Source organism: Siphateles boraxobius, unplaced genomic scaffold, assembly GCF_051911475.1.
Source record: "Siphateles boraxobius isolate OS27281-9 unplaced genomic scaffold, OSU_SipBor_1 65, whole genome shotgun sequence".
Lineage (NCBI taxonomy): Eukaryota > Metazoa > Chordata > Actinopteri > Cypriniformes > Leuciscidae > Siphateles > Siphateles boraxobius.
In genome coordinates this window covers 685,088-702,213 of record NW_027509192.1, presented here as the reverse complement: position 1 = coordinate 702,213, position 17,126 = coordinate 685,088, and the positions used below count along the sequence as shown (strand labels likewise).

General features: G+C 37.3%; 1 long non-coding RNA gene across 1 annotated transcript; it reads right to left on the bottom strand.

Annotated features, from left to right (window-relative positions):
• Nucleotides 1-1,482: 1,482 nt before the first annotated feature.
• Nucleotides 1,483-9,427, bottom strand: LOC143720395 (uncharacterized). Its single transcript, XR_013196541.1, has 3 exons — nt 9,199-9,427; nt 7,825-7,920; nt 1,483-1,590 (listed from the first exon to the last, which is right to left on the bottom strand). It is a non-coding gene; the product is annotated as an uncharacterized LOC143720395 (long non-coding RNA).
• Between the last annotated feature and the right edge of the window lie 7,699 nt (nt 9,428-17,126).

The window sequence follows — 17,126 nt, the reverse complement described above, 5'->3', positions numbered from 1 at the left end:
CATCAAAGCAACAGATTTTTAAGCCGTCCAAGTAATATCAGGTTTTAAAAAGCATATTTGGAGCGTGACGTAAGACTGCGCCTGTAATGATGATTACACACTGGCAAACTCACCGCTCTCCTCTGGAAACACGCGAGTGCCGTGCCGATGAGGTCATGTTGTAAAGGGCAGATGGGAGCTGTAGAGTTTGGCTGGTGAAGAATCAGAGGGCGAACTGAAGCTTTGCCAAACGCCACGAGCCCGGAAGTGTCCTTACAGCATGAAACATAAAAGAATGCATTTACACTGTTGATATCTGGCACTGGCTCTGTAAGGAAACAGAAACACGCATCATATCTGACATCATCTGATTTGGGCCATTTTCACACCACAGGATGCACCTGCATGTCAAATTACAAATCAATCAAATTGGTTGTTTTATTTAATTATGACCAGTATGGGAAGCCAAAAATTATTCAATTTCTGATTTACCTGTTGGTAAATGTCACATAAAAAATTTATTTAGTTGGTTGCATTGCATTGCACTGCACTGCACTGCAAATAAAATAAAATAAAATAAAATAAAATAAAATAAAATAAAATAAAATAAAATAAAATAAAATAAAATAAAATAAAATAAAATAAAATAAAATAAAATAAAATATGGCCAAATTAGCCTGTTACCAATCTGATTAATTTAAAAAAATATATTTTGGTTGGTTCTATTGCATTGCACAGAATGGAATATAAATTCAAATAAATGTGAGTTAAAATGAGCAGCTAAATCTTGGTGTGTTGTTATAGGCCTGTCCAATTTCAGATTAAGCTGTACCTACAGTAAATGTCATTTAAAAAATGAATTTGTTGGTTGCATTACAATGAAAATACTGCAAATTCAATTCAATTCAAGCAGGGTAGATGAATAAAAAAATAAAATAAAATACATTTTGGGGTTTTATCTATGAAAAACAGAAAATGCATTTATTTGATGGAAAAATGCATCAAATAAACCTCTGCATTATGTTTTGCAGTGTAAACCAGAGTCTCGACGCTTACTGAAGTGTGTCTTGCACCTAAAATAAATGCTTTTGAATGAGTTTTTTTAAACCATTAAAAGAGCAACGCATCATTCTGCATGCGTACAAGCTCTTGCGTTCAGGCTTGTCTTAAGCTCCACGTGGATTAGAAACGACAGGCATACTTGAGCTTCTTCTGGAGCGCTATCAGCTCATAATCAAAAGTCTTGCACACGCAGCGGAAGCGAAAAGGAGGCAATTATATCATTGAGTCTAACAAAAAGTCCATTACAAATAACGTCATAGTTGAAACCAAATCCGCAGTCAATTAGTTTTGTTCATGCTCTGAATGGACTAAGTGCGATCATGAAAACAATGATAATTGAACATTTATGCAGAGCAGAATCCTGTCCCTGCTATTAAAACTTAATGTCTCATGTCATTTTCTTCAACAAAAAAAGTGCAGAATGAGACAAGGATTTACTCACAGAAACTTCCCTCCTCTGAGTGGATCACAAAACTTCATTTCACGGTTATTAAGTTCATTACAGCTGTCGTGCTTGAGCGTGCTGGAGTGATTTTCAGAGAGATGAACCTGAGACATTAAAAGAGCAGATTAAGTGAAGGCCAAACAAACATGAACATCAATTAACACATTTATGAAAAGCACAGCAAAAGCTGTAGGACAGTTGTAATAAACAAATAAATAAGTAATAATAAAAAATTATATATATACTGTATGTATATTCCTTTATTTAGCTTGTGTGGTTCATTATTTGGCCACTTAAAGGGATAGTTCACCCAAAAATGTAAATTCTGTCAGTATTTACTCTCCCTCATGTTGTTCAACCCCGTAAGACCTTCGTTCATCTTCAGAACACGAATTAAGATATTTTTGATTAAATCTGAGAGCTGGATCACTCCTCCATAGGCTTCTAAGGGATTGAAACTTGTTCCCCGAAAAGTTATTAAAGACATCGTTAAAATAGTCCAAGTGACTACAGTGGCTCAATCTTAAAGGGACAATGTGTAGTTTTTTAGGTATTTTATTATCTAAAATCAATATTTTTATTCATAAATATGTCCTCAATGATGTACAAATACCTCCGCCAATTATCTGACTTATCCTCGTAAACAAAGAATTTATTATAGAGAGGGTCAAAAAGTACTAGGCCAACGCGTTTCCACAACGTGTTTTCGTTCAGAGCCAGCGTCACGTGACTGAAAGCAGCAGAAACGGAGGAGCAGAGCAGTGAGAGGCGCTTGTCACACAAGTTTAAAAGGCTCCTTTGCACTGTTATTATTCATACTGTAACATTTGTTTGTTCGTTGTGTCAAGTTGCAGTTTGTTTGAAATAACAAACCTGTTCACCCGAAGGAAAACTCGACGAAGTGCTTAGAAGACATCCTGTCGTAGCTTTTTGGTACATAACAGCCACCGTAGATGCAACACGCATTTGAAAAAGCGAGGCGCTGGAGAGCACAATTCGTTTGAATGCAAAATACAATTTCACCGCTAGATGGGTGAAATTCTTACACAATGTCCCTTTAAGTTTATCAAGCGACGAGAACAGTATTTGTGTGCAACCCCCAGCCCCCCAACCCCCCCCCCACCCCAAAAAAATAGCGACTTTATTCAACTATTCATTTCCTTCTCTGTGGGGCTCGAGTGAGGGCTCGAAGATGAACGAAGGTCTTACGGGGTTGAACAAAATTAGGGTGAGTAAATACTGACAGAATTTACATTTTTTAGTGAACTATCTCTTTAACTTCATAGTGTGTGGCTCAAAATAGCCCGGGTTATTGATATGAACAAACCCCTAACATTAAGTATTAAACTTTTGAACTTAGTTTGATCTCAGGAGCAGAATAAACAGCTAGCTATATAAACATAGTTCATCTAGTTGCATCACTGGATTTACCTACTCCTTTGAAACAGCCATTAAAACCTGTTGATAAAGCCAGCATTGAGACACAATGGGCCGTGTTTCGTCTCAATGACCCTTTGAGAAGGAGCAAAGAGTGTTTTACTCTATTGATGTAAAGGTTATTCAATTATGATGGCTCTAAAGGTAAAAGACAGGTACAAAGTGAGAGAAAAGAAAAGGATGAAAGACTGAAATGAATGGTGGCAGATTTGAAATGCAGATAAAAGCAGAACAAGGCGTCCGAGTGGATGACCTTTAAACAGCAGTAATAATGTGTGTGTCTTTAGTCAGTGTGTCAATATCACACACGCTCGTGGATCAACAGACGTACTGACGCATATGCACACAAAAAGGCTTGCAGAATCTGGCTGATTTTATGCATTTTCCGTGAATGAAGATGCGCAGGTTTTTATCAGTCTGTCAGGAAACCAAAGTCATGTTTACAAGTTCCTGGACTGTTACTGTGAGTGTTTCTGAGGAAGAACTGGACGCTGGATTTGCCAGAATTGCATCAAATTTTTATAGATTTTTTTATATATATATATAGGCCTATATATAAATCGTGTTGCCTGTTCTGGCTTACATGTCACATTTTTATAGATGAAGCCAGAACAAGCAGGAAGACTTTATGGGTGAATCTCACTAAGAAATGTCCTATTCATATTTTAATTAGGCACATTTTTATCCCAAATTCTCTGCATTACATTACATTGTATGGATGGATGGATTAAATGAATTATCGATTGATGGATTTATGGATGGATGGATGGATTAATGGACAGATGGATCAAATAAATTAAAAAATCAGGGCTCACTGTTCATAAACTTATGTATGATGAGCATTTGGTTCGGTATAGCGATGCCCTCAAAATAGCAAGAACTGAATACTACTCTCAAATCATTAATGACGGTACTGCAAAACCAAACAAGATGTTTAGAGTAATCAACAAACTCCTTAAACCTACCAATCCACTTATTTGTTCCACTGTGCAGCAGTGCAATAATTTTCTGATATTCTTTACTGATAAAATTGAGAATATTTATCAGTCTATTACTTCTGTCTCTTTGTGTGCACCTCCTGAGATTCAGCCTGTAAATTGTCCACTTACCCGGTTTTCTAGTTTTCAAACGGTCACCATTGATTACATTTCCAAATTAATTATGACGATGAGTTCCTCTACCTGTACTCTGGATCCTATTCCAACTCATGTTCTCAAGGAGTGTCTGTCATCTATCAGTCCTCTCATTTTGAACATTGTTAATGCTTCTCTTACTACTGGACTTGTTCCCCAAGCCCTTAAGGTTGCTTCCATCACACCCGTTCTTAAAAAGCCTGGGTGTGATGTGTCTGATCTGTCTAATTACAGGCCAATATCTAATCTTCCTTTTTTGGCGAAGGTTTTGGAACGTGTTGTTATGTCACAACTACATTCTCACTTGTCCATGAATGAGCTTTTAGAACCTTTTCAATCTGGTTTTCGATCAGGACATAGTACTGAGACTGCCTTGGTCCGAGTTATGAATGATCTCCTCGTCTCTGCTGACTCTGGTGTGGTGCTCTTACTATCTTGGTGCTGTTAGATTTGAGTGCAGCTTTTGATACGCTGTGTCACTCTACATTGATTGAGAGACTCGAGACTTGGCTTGGTATTTCCGGTACAGTGTTGGAGTGGTTTAAATCTTACCTCACTGATCGTACCCAGTTCGTCACGTTAGAAAATAATAAATCTAACGTTGGACAGGTATGTCATGGTGTCCCTCAGGGGTCTGTCCTTGGCCCAATACTTTTTAATATTTACATGCTTCCTTTGGGGCAGATTATTAGAAAGCATGGTTTGGGGTTCCACTTCTATGCTGATGATACTCAGATTTATATTAGCACAAAAACTAATATCACAGGTACATCAGCAACGCTTTCTGACTGTCTGCACGAAATTAAATTATGGATGTACCACAATTTTCTTAAATTAAATGGTACTAAGTCAGAGGTTCTTTTAGTTGGTGCCCCTGCAGCTACCTGTAATGGTAAAACATTTAATTTAGACATTGAAAACAATGTACTGTCTCCATTACCTCAAGTTCGCAACCTTGGTGTAATTTTTGATTCTCACTTAACACTTGAAGCACATATCAAGAGCATTTCAAAATCTGCATTCTTCCATTTGAGGAATATTGCCAGGATCAGGCCTTTTCTTTCATTACCTGATGCTGAGAGGATTGTCCATGCACTTGTGACCTCTAGGCTTGATTATTGTAATGCCCTTTATCTAGGCCTACCTGCAAAGTCCGTTAAGCGACTGCAACACATACAGAACTCAGCTGCACGTGTTCTTACACATACTCCTTTTCGTCAGCATATCTCTGGTGTGCTTAGGAACCTGCATTGGCTTCCGGTACATGCCCGTATTGATTTTAAAACTCTTATTTTAACATATAAAGCTGTACATGGAACTGAACCATCATATATATGTGATTTGATTACGCCATATATGCCCTCTCGATCTTTGCGCTCCGCCCACTCTTTTCTACTGAAACAGCCTTCTTGCAGACTGAAAACGATGGGTGAAAGAGCTTTCTCTGTGGCAGCCCCCAGGTTGTGGAATGCACTTCCTTTAACGATTAGGAATGCTACAACATTAACGAGTTTTAAGAAACTGTTAAAAACCCATCTTTTTTAAGAAGGTGTTTGTGTCTTAATTGGTGTATGTTAATTTATCTTAATTTTTAATGCATTTACTTTTGTACTGTACTTGTAGCGCTTTGGGTACAAGAAAAGCGCAATATAAATAAAATGTATTATTATTATTATTATTATTATTAAATAATTAAAATTAATAATTATAACTCATACTGCATTATGGATGGATTACATTGGATGGATGGATTTATGGATAGGTGGATAAAAAAAATACGTATTACTCCATTACATTGGATTGCATTGATAAATCAATTCAAGAAAATATAACAAAGTTTGGACATAATTCTTTAACATAATTAACATAATTCTTTAACATTCTGCAGTGTGTGATTTTTAGCGGCATCTAGTGGTTAGGTTATGAATTGCAACCAACAAAAGTTACGGTGGCTGACAGGAAATGATGTCGTCGTCTGAGACAGCAGAGAGTAGCCAGTTCTGCAATGAGGTTTCTTTACAAGAATAAATTAAGAAATGATGTTTACTTTTATGATTATTGATTATAAGAAATGATTATTGTTACTTGTTCATCATTGTGTCAGTGTTTTATTCGCTGAACTAAGCTTGCTTCCTTGCACGAAGAGCAACATAGTAACGAAACACGTTTGTCCGTTTAAGGCTCCTGTAGAAACATGTCGGCGCATTTCAATGTAAGGGAACCCGCGTAGTGTGTAGACCATGGTGTAGACAGAAACGGCTCATTCTAAGGTAATACAAATATAACCGTTCATTAAGTGAGGTCTTTATACACCAGTGAAAACTTATTTTTCAAGGTAGTACTAGTGAGGAAACGCGCTCTGTAGCGCTGTGTGTTCACTAGAAACATGACCACACAATATGTCGACCTCCATAGTCGGGGGCGCCCGCGGTTATGGAGAGATAAATGTCTCATTCTAAGGTAATAAAAACATAACGATTCATTATGGTCTTTATACACGACTGAAAACATAGTTATGGCTCTTATTGCATTTCTGTCAATAGATCCTCAGAAATATTACACAATCCACCTTTAAGTGTGAATGTAGTTTACATCAAATAAAACAATGTATATTTTGCAATTCTACTTTACCATATAAATAAGCAGATAGTTCATGTGTGTGTGTGTGTGTGTGTGTGTGTGAGGGGGGGGGGGGGGGGTGTTAAACGTCCTTAATTGTTGTCAATGTCAAAAATTTGGTGATTTTAAATAGACTTCCATTCCTTTATGCAAAGTTTTGTTGCTATTCACCCTTGCCAATAGTCTAGGTATGAGATTTTTACCCAGCAGGAAAACAGAAAACAGACTTTTCCCTTTTTCATCAAGCTTTCAGTTCTACAAAGCAGCAGATCCCGCATCTCTCTGCTTTCAACAGCGCAGCCTGTGGATGTTCTAATTTAACTGCTATTTACAAGGCAAGCTTTCAGCCCAAGGTTTGGACAGACAGGTTTCTCTCTGCACAGAATACTAAAATCCTGATGCCACTGTGTCTGATCAGATATTCAGGCCGTGTGTGTTTGTGCCGGGACACACTGAAGCGTCTGCACACCTTTGATGTGGCAAACCAGCTTTTCCTTTTTTATCCCGACCGACTTTTTTAACAAGTGTGCGACGTGCGTCAAGGTGAACATAAGTATTTCTACCTGATCTCTGGAAAAAATACCTATATACTGAAAACTGCAGTAATCAATACACTGAATCATGCCTACTACTTTTTGCAAAAGTATGTGAACAAGTTGCTGTTATTTGACAATAATCATTTAAATAATAATATGCCACAATTATGGTTTTGAATCATCAAATTGGAAATTAAAATGGATCTCTTTCATTCTTAAAAGAATTTTGTGCAAAAACAAATCCTCACTGGAATTACTGCATATAATAATAATTAAAATTAAATATATCAAAAATATATAAATATAAAAATACAACAATATTAATACTGTGATATATCATTATTGTATCTATCTATCTTTATAGTACTTTAATAATAAACAAAATATATAATATATATACTATAATATATGCATGTATACATTTATATTTTACTCATATTATTTGAAACATTTATCATACATAGTTTCACTTTTTTAATTAATGAAAATAAGTATGAACTAGAGTTATGCTACTCCAAACACAGCCTTTCTCTCTGATGCTCTTTTTCTTTTCACATCCATCATTCAATTGCTCTCGTTTTTCCATTTTCCTTCCTGCTTCCTAATCACCTACTTTAATATCCTGGTTTGGGAAAAGGCCGTTGACCTCCGTTAACCTCACGCTCTGTAACGGCTGGCAGATCAAGTGCCTGATACTTCAGCGTAATCTCTGGGAAATAGAAAGCAGGCATTATCTTCCAGGTGCTTCCCAAAGCTAATCCCACCTTTGCTCTTCTATGCATTTGGAGAACCTGAAATGTTCCCAACTGGGACGATGTCTGTATGTGTTAATGCATGATTCTCAGCAGGTGGGGAGCAGTTTGTTGAATATTAACTACATGCCTTTGATGGGCATCCAAGCAGGTTTGGAAGAAGCCAGACTGTAAAGATTCATGGACAGCACCAAATAGAAATTTGATTTGATGGATTTGGCAAAACATCTATAATACACTGAAATATTTTCAATTTATATGCTGTTTGCAAAATGCAGAATACACAGCTACCTTTGAATGCCCATAATTTCACTTTTTAGCCAAACGATGACTGTAACGCATGTTGCACTGCATCTCATTTTTACAAACCTCAAAACCCATTCTTTTTTTTCTATTGAATTCTGTTTTGTTCTCGTCCTGCATGATCTCCATCTAACGATGCATTTTAAAGTCCCCCTGTAGTCAATAATTTTATTCCTTAAAACTCATCTTTAATGACCAAAAATACATATTTAAATGTTTTTTATTTAAAACCAAATTTCTTCATGCCTTAAAATAGCTTGAATGTAACTCTACACCCTTGCCTCATTTAGTATGCGTGGTTCTACGAATATGCAAATGAGCCCCGCCTCCACTCACTCGCTCAGCTCAGAGATCCACTTGTTGACGATCACATGTTGATCTGATTGGTTACAAGATAGTTTGTGAGGTCAGAAACACCAGCGATTTCAAACCGTGTTTTTGAGACTGTCTTTGGTTCACTGCAGTTTTAAGCAGAAAATACTCAACAAAGCTGTCGACTTATGAATTTACACATGGTTTGTCTTAAAGCATATTAAAAACACTACATAGACTAATAAACAACATTAAAAGCTTGATTTTCGCCACAGATAACAAACATTTTGGTATGTACACTGGACTAGATTACTAATCTAAGTTTTGTGCACCAAATAATAGAGTAAAACGGCTTTCAATTATTATTATAAATCCCAAAAATCCACCACATATTCAAAACACTAGAGCTAGCCAAAAACAACATCTCAGCTCGTTCATTCAGAGACCGCAGCGCATCGCTAATATCAGTCATCACTACCGGAACGGGGAAGAGATCAGTCAGTCTGTCAGTACTAAATGCTAATGTCTGCCATTTCAAGAGGAGAATTATGGAGGCGCGCATCCCGCTTTCGAAAGCCCTGACAATTACTGATGCGTTTCATCGTGAGAAAGTGGGAGACCTTCTTCTCTGCATCCGATGTTCACACGTCAAATGTTTACATGGAAGTTCCTCTGGTTCTCCGAGAGAAGAGCTCTCTTGATGTGGAAAAACAAACAGCACGTCGCATCTTCAGAACCTCACAGCGGGAGGTGGCGGGTTTCGGACCGCACGTGGGCCCGTGATTGATGAGTCCACGTCCCAAACGTTCAAGTGACCGTCACGTGATAACCATCGGATGATCCTGCAGCGCGCAGTGTGTTGTTTAGGGTCCCTGGGAGAAAAAATAAATATGCGACATGTTTTATATTGGCCAGGACAAACAAATGTGATTCACGTACAAACATTTACTCAGCGTTCAATGTCCTGGTGATGTGCTTACGGATCTGTTAAATCAAAAAATAAACCTTGGTGGTGTCAATCAAAGTGGTTAAATTTAGCAAAACTTGACTTTATAATATCTCTGTGTTCATCATGTTTTTGGCTCCATTTTGAAACCTACTGAGCTGCCTATTTAAGGCATTGTAAACATGTATGCAATTCGAAAAAGATTATAATTATGTGGATTGTGCGGAAAAGGCAATACCAAAATGCATGGCTGAAATTTTTTTATTTAAGATTGGAGAAAGCGGGAAAAATACATACAAATAACTCACTGATTTATTTAGGCTACATAAAGTATTTGACCCAATATTTGTGTCACATGACTACATCAGCAACATGCCAATGCTAAAATCTAGTCTCCCATGCTCATCTCTCCAGGAGTGCAATTTGAATGACGAAAAGTGTGGATTTACATGATTTAACCATTTACATCGGTTCAACATGAACCAATTAAGTAACACAAGCATAATTTATTCGGTAACTTCAACATCATCAAATGAAGTCGTTCTGTAGTGAATTTATTGGTTTCCCTGATTTATATGTCCCATTACATATGTTACATCTGTTTTATTAATACTGTGAATTTGGACATTTTTCACACTCCGTTTTTCTACTACTAGGCTATACAGTAGGGATTAGGAAGAATGTGATTTCAGATGTAGACCTTCTGAAAGCTAAGATTGGCTGGCTTTAGCTGGTCCCCCAGGGCAGGTTTTAGAGGCGTTTTGGACACTTTTTTAGCTGACCAGAATGGTCTTAGCTGGTCAAGCTGGGAGACCAGCTGAAAGACCATCTAAAACCAGTTGAACATCAGCTTGGCCAGGCTGGAAGACCAGCTTAAACCAGTTAAAACCAGAAAACCGCCTTAGGCTGGTTGGGGGGGGGGGGGGGGGGTTGACATCCTCAACCTAAGCAAAAGCTTTTTACTACAATGATAACCCAGTGTAATTTAAATGCTTCTAAATCAAAACACATAATTAAACATTAAACACTATCAAGTCTCCCTCTTTCACATCTTGTTCAAAACCACAAAAAAACACCATAATTTTTTATCCTCCCCATCAAGTCTCATGCAATGCATGCTGGGAAATGGAGTTTCAGTTAAGTCAACATTAAAAAAAATCATTGGACTACTTGATTGGTTCACATAATTTAATCTATATTGCACATTTTAGAGAATTACATTAATTGAAAGCAAAGAAATCAAGTTAAAAGAAAAACTAAATTTTGTTGGGTAGACCACAAATAATCGAGTAAATCGGACAATCTGTGTTTTCCATTGTTTTTTCACCGTAGTGTTGCAAATCAGAGGTTGTATTTGGGTTGGCATGCTGCCTCACTGTTAGTGTAGGATGTAGTAGACAGCAGCATGGCTCACTAGGTTTCATAACGGAGCCCTTGTAACACTAAACCGAGCGTGACGAACCCCAGGTTTTTTTTAATGCATGACCAAGCAGTTTCTCTTGTGAATCTCTGACCGAGGGGTGAACAATGTGTCCTCTGGAGCATGTCTGCTGCGTTCTGAAACAGCGGACCTGTCCTTTCTCACGCTAACAAGCTAATGTAAACATGCAACTCAAACAGGAAGTCAAGGGGTTTGCAGTGACTCTCTGTCTCTTTTGGTGTATACTGTACGCTGGAATATAATAGACTTGTCATACTCTATATAAAAGCATTTAATTAAATATCAATGTATTTGTCAAAATTGCAACATTATTTTGCTGGGAAAGAAATATTTTAAACTAGTGTTATTATCACCATTCTCCCCAGCATTAAGCTACACATAACTGTTAAAATGCATTCTTAATAATAACTAATTTTACTTTTAATCGATTAGTCAATATTGATTCGGACTCTTTCACAAGTACTAAAACAAATAACTTGGACTAGAACTTACCTTTTCTAATGGGAAGACTGGTGTTCACTGTTGTGTGTCATCGCCACTATTATATCCAACATTTGGTCCTGATGTAAAGCGTGCTGAATCTGGCTTTGCACTATTGTTAGCAGACAATATCAGCAACTTTTATGGCTCCAAAATTTCTCCAGGGATGCACCTAGTGGACATGTTGAAATGGATGAATCGAATGAATGTTTGCATCCAAGTAATGGTTTTTCACTGAACAGTTTAAGCACAAAATAAGCCAGCAAGCAATTTTATATTTATGCATAGAAACTGGCCCACAAAAAGGTGAAATATACTGTAAACATAACTGACCTCACCTGCATAACTGGTGGAAGACCTCTGAACTTAGCTTTAGGTGGTTTGCACCAAGATGGTTTCCACTGGTCAAACTGGTCTGGTTTGAAGGATTTCAAGAGGTTTTGGACATTTGTCAGTTGGTCCGGCTGGTATACTAGTTGGTCATCCAGTTAAACCAGCTTTGTCAGGCTTTGAGACCAGCTAAAACCAACAAAAGTCTTCAGAAGAGGCAGATTTACTTCATCTTCTAAACTGAAATTGCATCCACCTCAATTTGTTTAAAATACAATCATTTGCAACATAATAACCGTATGATTTCAGGTATGATTTGGTCTCCAGTTTTACTAGATTACTGCTGCATTCAAGCCCTCACATTTATGAATTCAGAAGTTGCAATGATTGGCCAATTTCATATTTCTTTCTGACAAAATTAGTTACAAATGCACTGACCTTTTTTTTAGCACTGATCCAAAAAATTAAGAGGAAATGATGCATATTATGTGTGGAAATGTTAGCTATCTGTGAAGAAATTCTTTGTGATACAAACCCATCACCTTATAAATTGGTTTAATGACATCAATACATAAATGAAAATTAAATGTTCGGTTAACATTTACAATTACAACTTACAACCAATATCAATTACCTTCCATAATTCTTTAATTGACACCCCAATTCAGAAAGTCTGCTTTTTATGATAAGCGATGGCATTTATTCATGTGTGCCTTCAGTCATTATGTGACCTCACCAGCTCTAATTCATGTAACCAGTTAGTCTTACACCACAGAGGACTAGAGATGACACAAAACACATGCAGCAAACAAATCAGAGCACATGTTAATAACAACAGATGATGCAATGAGACAACAGGGGGGAAAGATAGAGAGAGGCCACAATTACACACAGACAAAACAGTCTTGCCTCACTGGCCACATTATCAAATTTACAAGCTTCAACAATAAAGATTAATCACTTCAGGTTACAGGGTATCGCTCACAAATCAGATTTAGAGTGTCATAAATGCAAACAAAGATGAGTGATTTGTTTGCCTAAACATCAAAGGGCTTATAAATGCAGTCATCGACTTGAGTATAAGTACATTAGCGGAGGCCCACGACCAATTATTATTCGTTGATTGCACAGAGATGAACATTTGGCACTAAAGTAAGAGGATTGAAAACAGGTTATGGATGAAAAACAACATGTGTGTACAAATAAATGAAAAATTTATGCATAACAACGAATGCAAAACTACATCAAGCTGTCAAATCAATCAGCCGGCCTGCAAAAAAAATCATAAAGAACATGCAATTAAGGGTTTTAAAAACTGGACAAAGTGTCTTGTACAATTAATGTAATGTCTCAGAATTAATTCCTAAACTTTGGCTAAAAGAAGCTATTAAAAGGTTGAAGAAAACGCACCAATAAACATAGTCGTGTCTGAAGCTAAGGGGCGAATATTTTTAACTTTCTTGTAACTGTTTTTTGAGATATAGCGAACTATATATGAAAACTTTTAGACCACCAGTTGTTAAAAAATCACACTGAATTTATTGAAGGGAGCAGAATCATTTTATATGAAATTATCAGATGATATGACTTTCTCTCGAACAAAAACAAATTTTGAATAGGGAGACAGCTTTAAATTAAACCGATAAATTCAGACTAAATACAACAGTGTCGATGAACAGCAGCATCAAAATAAACGACATAGCAATAAACTCAAATGAACAAGTGAATCTGCACTGGTTGATTTACATGTGGGCCATCTGAAATCGCTAAAAGGATTCCCTCAGGACACTAAAGTACAAGTGTACTTAATCCATTCCTTTTGGAAGCCTATATCTTTCACATATAAATGTAAAACTTTTTCTTCTCCTGTTCTTTCTCGTTGTCGCTGCTCCAGCCGAGGAAGCGTTCAGATTTACTGTGCATATTAAGAGGCGAGTGATTAAAACACTGCCGCCACTTCAGTAACACAAAGGTGGGCGCCTCTATTAGCGTTGTGTTAATCTACTGGGACACTGCCGCACACACTCCGGCTACAAAGACCATGAGTGGCACTGCAGGAGAGAGATAAAAGAGCCGCTGCTGAGATCTCTGCCTTTCTCAAGCTGATTTCTAGACCTGTGAAATGACTGTCGCACGGCCAGGCCTAGAAAAATCAGACGTCCAATAGGGCTTTTGCTGTTCTGCTCACATAGCGCTAGCAGACGGATCGAAACAACGCTTGAGTGCTGGAATTCCCAGTCGACTCGCTGTCTACCACTCCAGAAACTTAAAGTGAAAATCTAAGTTTTTTGGCTTTTAGTATGAATACGTAAGCCTTATTGTTATCTAAAAGTAAGTGTGCTCCGAAACAATGACAAAAATTCACATTTGGAAGATATAAGCGTTCAAAACTTGAAGTCTCTCACTTCTGCCAGTATGGATCAATGATTTTGATGACATCACGCTGCACTTCAGCTTCTCATCAGATTTTCTATCCAACCAAATGCTCTCTAGAATCTGAAGCTCCGCCCCCTACATTATAAATAGACGATGATGCTGTCGCTGAAATTGGTCACTTGTTCACACATTTACTGTTTTCTACATAGTAAATGGCACCTAGTGCACTACAGTATATAGGGAATAGGGAACGATAGAGATTAATTGAAATATGCTTTCCATAAAGTCTGGTTTCACGTTAATGAAAAAACTGAAAAATGCAGACCAGAAAACATAGTGGACCCATTTGAATTCTGCACAGTATGCCGTGTTTTAAAGTGATATGAAGAAGATTAGGAGAAGAAATGTTAGAGATTAGGTAGTCTCGTGTAGCCAGACCTTTAGACTGACGGCAGAACTTTTCTTAGATTTTCTTGGTCAAGGACCGCCCAAGAGGACGTTTGACTGATATGTAACGCAACCTATCCCAGTTTGTTTTGTTCCACGTCATGTTTAGGGGCATGAAAATATAATGTTGATGTCTCTACAATAACAGACCGGCGTGCATCTAATAAATTACTAATTCAAGAACGTGCAAGTTTACTGCAACAATGGAGCCACGAACTTCACATTATTTTGAAAATCCAGTGTTTAGTTGATCCTGGTAAGCGCTCATTGTCAAGTTGTAAACACAATAGCGTTCTTTTTCCACGAGGGGTTTTGCCGTCACAGCATTTGTTTCCAGGCGGACCGTTAAAGATAACACATGCGTCTCCTGGACGTTCTGTAGAATTCAACCAATCAGATCGCGACTTTGAAACTCCTGAAGTGTTTCCAGAAAAGTGTGCCATATGCATTAGACGTTCAGCCAACGGTCCGTGGGCGTGACATCTGAGGCAGAGACTAGAGATTATGAAGAAAACTGTGGCTTTAATAAGCTCAATGGCTCTGGCCAAGCTGTGATATAAACTAAACGCTATTGGCTATTTAAAAAAAGGGGAGGAGCTATTTGATATGTCCTGCCCTGTCTCAGTGGAAATTGCATCAACATTGAATAATGCTCCGCATTTCAAGGCACTTATGGTAAATCTCATTGCTCAAACCATATTTTTACCATGCTATAAGAATCTTGAAAACAGAACCAAAAGTAGTATTACCATCTGTTACCACCACAGTACTTGTCAACATATTTATAAAATATACTTATTATTTCTTGTTTTTTTCTCACAGCCTTCATCTGTCTGATTTGCATGGACAAACATGTAAGAAGACACATGACTGCGGAGGGAGGATTATTTATGAAAATATTTATGTCAATCAAAATAGTTATTTAGAATGATCATTGTGAATTTTTATTCACAGCACACACTATTGCTGTATGCTATTGCTAGTGTCTTTTTTCTCCAACACTCAACACAGAAAAGTGGTTAGGAATAACCGAATATTAGTCTGCAGTGTTGGAAGGCTGCTGGGAAAGCATGCTGAAATATTAATAGCAGCTGAAATATCGAGCCTGGTTTTAGTGAAAAGTTTTCAGCAGTGCTGCCGCCGTGTCTATAGGAGGCTGTTTACTACTTAATAATACAACATGCACGTTTCAGAAGAGCTGCACGCCAACAAGTGCTTCAAATACAAACACGCACACATTCTTGTTATGACTGTCACTTTCGACGCCCACCCTTACCTGCCAAATGAGCCAAACAAAATGAATAGAGAAAGACTGCTCCTTCTGCCAGCTGACAGGCCGGTTTAATTGAAACTATCAATCACAATTCCTCTACTTATCACACACACACGCTAAGTGTTCCCATCATCTAAATCTAACACACATGCTCGGTTTCAAATCCTAGTGAGCTGCCTACTTTTTAATTAAAATCTCGTAAGTGAACAATTTTATCGACATGCGGCTATTCTTACGTCATACAAATAGCGTTCAACTTTGTAAAATGCATGTTAGACTCGAATTTCCAATTAGCATTAACCACATGACAATAGCATCTACAGTAAAATACACTATTTTATACAAAAATATGTTGGGTAAGATCATGTATGTTTAATTAATCCATTTTTTTGTATTATGAAGGTTCATGTTGGTTATTGGCCGATATTTTTTGTAAATTTTACCGGTCACTATTAGATTTGTAATATTACATCTACTTGCTAAATGTTCATCTTTAAAAATACTAATAATTTTCTAACATTGATACAATGTTATCTTTAGCTAATCTTAAAATTCATAGGAATACATAATATATTTAATATCATTAAATAACTATGTTTTTTAAATTAAAGAATTTGTAAATTGATATAATTTTTATTAAATATCTATCTTTTTTTTCATTCTGTACATTGTAATGTTGTAATGCTTAAATTCACCTGTCATAACATACCAAAATAATTATCGGCTCATCGGTCTTATATTAGTGCATGTATAATTTTTATAGGTACTTGTACTGGACAAATAATATATTTTTTCCCACTGAGCTCATCGCAATACATTCTGACACTGCCTTCTTCGTTATGAATGCAAGCCATGCTGTTTCAGCCAAAATGTAGCCAAAAAAGTCTTTAAAAACTGCCTGCGCATCATAAAATGCTGCCTACATAGACAGCTCACTAGGTTTATAACACAGCCACATTCTTTTTGTGTCCTTTTCCCAGAAGACACATATCCATTTTAATCACAGAGCACGGCATTAAATATGAATGAAAACATGCAACTCTGACACAGTGTTTAAATAGAAACCAAAGCATCTCCGCAGGGACTGACAGATGCAGCCGAGCCGAGACTGCGCTTCCATCGCAGGATAGAGGGAAAAGCTGGATGGAGAGAACGACAAGAAAACAAAAGAGTGCATCCTCACTCTCTGGGGAGGAAAGGGTTAACCCCATTACGACAGACCAATCACAGCAGAGAGCAACACTGCAAAACCGCC